This window comes from Pelodiscus sinensis, chromosome 7 (genome assembly GCF_049634645.1).
Source record: "Pelodiscus sinensis isolate JC-2024 chromosome 7, ASM4963464v1, whole genome shotgun sequence".
Lineage (NCBI taxonomy): Eukaryota > Metazoa > Chordata > Testudines > Trionychidae > Pelodiscus > Pelodiscus sinensis.
Window position 1 is genome coordinate 25,294,306 of NC_134717.1, and position 4,684 is coordinate 25,298,989.

The following is a 4,684-nucleotide window of genomic DNA, read 5'->3' on the forward strand; positions in this document are numbered from 1 at the left end:
TCATCAAAGGAGGATGGCAGATTTAAACAGTATCAGAATGTACATATTGTCTTTGTCCATAGCCCGGAGAATATCAATGATTAACAGCATTAGTGCAGTTTCACTGCCAAAGCCAGATAAAAACCCAGAGCAACTAAGAGCTAGGAAATATAAAGACAGCAAATATTACAAATATTGGCCAAAACTTTCTGAATGATTTTCCCAAATTATGAAATATGAAACGATGTAAGTCCAGTGTACATCTCTGTTCAGAATCACCAACTAAAATTCAAGCAGAGATAAAGCTGAGTATCTCCCCTCAAAATATTCTCCATTATCCATAGATTTAGCTCCAGCTAAATCTGCATGATTTTATCTGCAGTGTAAACAACAAAATTCTACCACTGTTTTTTCCAGATGGCATGGAGCAGGGCCACTGTCAGCCAACTTTCTGTGCAGACTATCTTTTTGCCTTCTGGGCAGGGGGAGGGCTTGCTAGGCTGTTTTCCTGCCACTGTAGCTTGGGCTTTTCAGGTTCTTCCCATTCTCACCCACTCTTTTCCCAGCCAGTGGGAAAAGAGCCACTTTTCATCTCTCTTTCCCTCTCCTATCTCTGTCTTTCTCCATCCTTCTCTCTTGTTGTGTACAAAATAAATGATGAGCTGAGCTCAAGTTTAAAATCTATCACTACAGTTTCCTCTATTCCTTTTTAATTCCATGCTGCTGTTCCTTCATTCTATTTGCCACCTCATTCCCTCTCCTTTATTTGTTTCACACCCCATGTTCATCACCACATTTCTCTCTCTCTCTCTTTCTCTCCCTGCTCCCTCCCAATCCCAACCTGTCCCTTACTTTTACTCTGTGTGCCCATGTGCATGAAAGCAGAAACAAGAAAGCTCTACACAAACAAGCTCTCATCAAAGGCTACTGTTCACTCCCTCTTCCATACAGGCTGGAGAAATCCTTCACTGTATGTGATTGTTTCTAATTCTAGACCCATCTGGAAAAAGGAACTCCAGAAGCCCAAACAATAATTAAGAATAATAGAAGAAACTAAGTTAGCCAAAGTTCAAAGAGTTTTGGTTCAAGTTCTTTTCAAGATTTGGGTGAAGGTTTGGGTCAGTTATTTTATTCAAACTTACACTCCCATTTCTGATGTAAATTGTTTGTGTTTTGCAAGAGGAAGCTTCTGATAGTGGTGTGTGAATAACTCTGAACATATCTTGAATGGAGATGTATTATTGGGAAAATACTGAGTGCAAAAGAAAATGGCAAACTGAGGAGAGAGGATAAGAAAATTCCAACAATAAGGAGTTAACTGCAGACCTAAAATTTGGCAGCTGTCTTGATATTAATGATCATGATCTAGTTACATTTACTTTGTACAAACAGAATATGGAACCAGCCAGTAATACATATATTTGAAACTTTGACAGGGTCAATTTTCCACAGCTTCAAGCAACTGTTGTCATAACCAACTGGGAATATACATTTAAAGGGGGGAAATTTGAACCAGAACTGTTCTGGTCAGGATGGCAAAAAGCCATGATTCCACAGACATGAAAATAGCTACACTAGTCAAGAAATCACCCTAGTTAAACGAGATGTAAAAGCAGTGCTATAACATCAAGAAATTAATAAAAACAGAAGAAAAAAGGGGGGTGGTAAATGGCAATGAATAATTTACAAGTTGAAAAATGTAGGTAATGGATAAGGGAAGCTAACAAAATAAATAAAATATAAGTGCCCAATAGTTAAAGACAATAAGAAGGCATTTATGAAACATATTTGGGACAAAAAAGCCCTATGTCAAATATAGGTCTACTACTGGATGAAGATGATAAAATCTACTATATATTTGAGAGCGTTAGTCTCTATGAGTATGTCTGTCTGTGCAAGAACTCTTCCTGAACAGTAAGAGCTAGGGCCACCAAATTTGGTATACAGCTTCCTTTTATCATAACTTACAGCAACTTAAGGGTTTGGTTGTGCCAGGGAAACAGGATGTGCCTGTAATGGGATTGCTTCTCATAAAACCAAACAGAAAGGAGACAGAATCACCAAATCAAGTACAGTCTTCACTATTGACATAACTGAGTGAATGTTGAAAGAGACTGAATCAAGATGAGCCAGAAAAATAAGGTAGGCTCAGAATAGGATAGCTTCCCAATAAACCTTGGAGAAAAGAGATAAAACAGATTAATTTGGAGTAGTACTTTGTTTTGGCACAGCTCAATCTATGCTTAAGTTTTGAAAACTAGAAAACAATGTTATTAGAAACCAAATTAACTATAGTTCTTTTTTTGTTGAAATATAGTAAATGATAAGAGTTTATAGGGATGAAGAAAAAATACACTTGACGGAATACCTATTTTTAAAAACTAAAATAAATTAAACAGAAAAATGTCGACAATTCCTTTTTTAAGAAATCTGAAATAAAAATTAATTTTAGAAAAATAACACTGTATTTTTGAAAAATACAATCATTTAAATAAAGCATTTACATTTTCTTTTTATTTTAAAAAAACCTAATTGAGATAAGGACCTGAGCAACACTAGGTAAATCTGCTAGTTGTAATTAATGATGTAGAAAAGGCAGAAATATTCAACACATATTTCTGTTCAATACTTGAAATTAAGCAGGGAAATGTATCCATCTGATATGGTGGTGTGGAGCAAAAGAAATTTGACCATGTGTGACAATGTAAGAGATGAGGCAGCATCTTTTAAAAATTAAATTTTTCAAATCGATAGGCCTAGATAACTTATATCAAAGAGTGCAAAAGGAACTAGCTGAGGAGCTCCATGAACAACTGATGTTAATTTTAAACAAATCTTGAATACAAGAGAAATCCCAAGGACTAGTACATTACAAATGTAGTTCCAATATTTAAAAGAGATGAAAGGAATGCCTGAGGGAACTACAGCCTAGTTAGCTTTATAGGATTACAGGGTTATAACTGCCATCCTTACTGCTTTAAACAAACCGTCAGTATATGAAAGGGGGTCTGCGATTGGCTAGATAATATTTTCAAGTTTCTAAACCTATATCAGATGGTTGGAATATTAAGAAGGGGAATTTTATTACTAGTCACACTTTCAAAATCAGCCCAAGCCCTGATAATCAGGCCACAATATGTAGAGTTCTCTGTGAAAAAGAGAAGTTACTTGCTGGACTATAACCTTCCTTGTGCTGCACTGACCATGGAGTCAGGAAATGGGCCTCTCCACCCCCCCTAGACAAGAGGCAGGCAATCTGTGTAGAAATGGACTGAGAGAGGAGTCCAGCTCCCATGCTGGATCATGCATCAAACCTAGAAGGAGACATGACCTGCCAGCTATTGTCTCAGCTTCAGCCAGCTAGGTCACATTCTGATCCATTTTAGAGCAACAGCAAAGAGTATCTCACTGTCTGAGGCCATGGCTTGCCTTAAAGCAGCCTGCCTGTAACTAGACATCTTGCTGGCACCACTCCAGGATTTCTGCACTGTAACTTAGCCCCTGGGAACCTCTGGCACGTCTCTCTTTCTTCATCCTGTCTGCTGTAACACAAGACTCATGAACCTCTGGCACCAATTCATAACTCTGTCCCATTCACTACATTTCATGTCTCAAGAACCTTTGGTACCATGGCACAACTGTAACTTCCATCACAAGCACCTCTGCACAAAACAGCTTCTTCAGTTAAAGGAATGAAAATACTGAAACATACTGCCTGCTGACAGGTTATGTGTAGGCAGTAATGAGAAAAGTTGTTCCTTTTCGGCCTGGCGTGAGGAGATCTCCAAATATGGTAGGTTATTACCGAGTCTCTGTGCTAAACCTTCTGAGCAGAGTCTGCAAGCTGTGCCTAACTGAAGTGAATGTTCTCTATTGTGAATTTTCTCTCCTTTTTCTCTTTGCAGATGGCTTTACTTCTGAATTGCCAAATTGTAAGAAACAAAACGAAATGCTCTTAAGATGTCACAACGAATGGATATTGAGCACAAAGAGACCCTTGGGAGTCAATCTAAACCTTCTTCAAATCCCTCCTCAAGACTGCCAGCTGCTGTGATGCCCACAAGAAATTAGGCAGTGAATGACAAGTCAGATGCAAAAGCAGCAACAGCCCTTTAAAATAGAGCCTCACACTGTGCATGTTACCTAGCATACATAACTTCAATCCGCTCAGCATTACCTTCTTCCTTTAGTTCACTTCCCTCTAATTGTTGGTCATACTCATTGGCTACATCTACAATGGCACCCTTTTCCGGAAATGCTTAAAACGGAACAGTTTTCTGTTATAAGTATTTCCGGAAAAAGCGCGTCTACATTGGCAGGATGCTTTTCCGGAAAAGCACTTTTTCCGGAAAAGCGTCTGTGCCAATGTAGACGCGCTTTTTCCGCAAAAGAGCCCCGATCGTCATTTTCACAATCGGGGCTTTTTTGCGGAAAACACTACTGTGCTGTCTACACTGGCCCTATTCCAGAACAGTTTTTTGGAAAAGGACTTTTGCCCGAACAGGAGCAGCATAGTTTTTCCAGAAAAGCACTGATGATTTTACAGTAGATCGTCAGTGCTTTTCCGGAAATTCAAGGGGCCAGTGTAGACAGCTGGCAAGTTATTCCGGAAAAACGGCTGATTTTCCGGAATAAGTGGCCAGTGTAGACACATCTATTCAATGCAGTTTGTTGTAGTTATAGTGTACTCTCTTAGGCTGTGTCT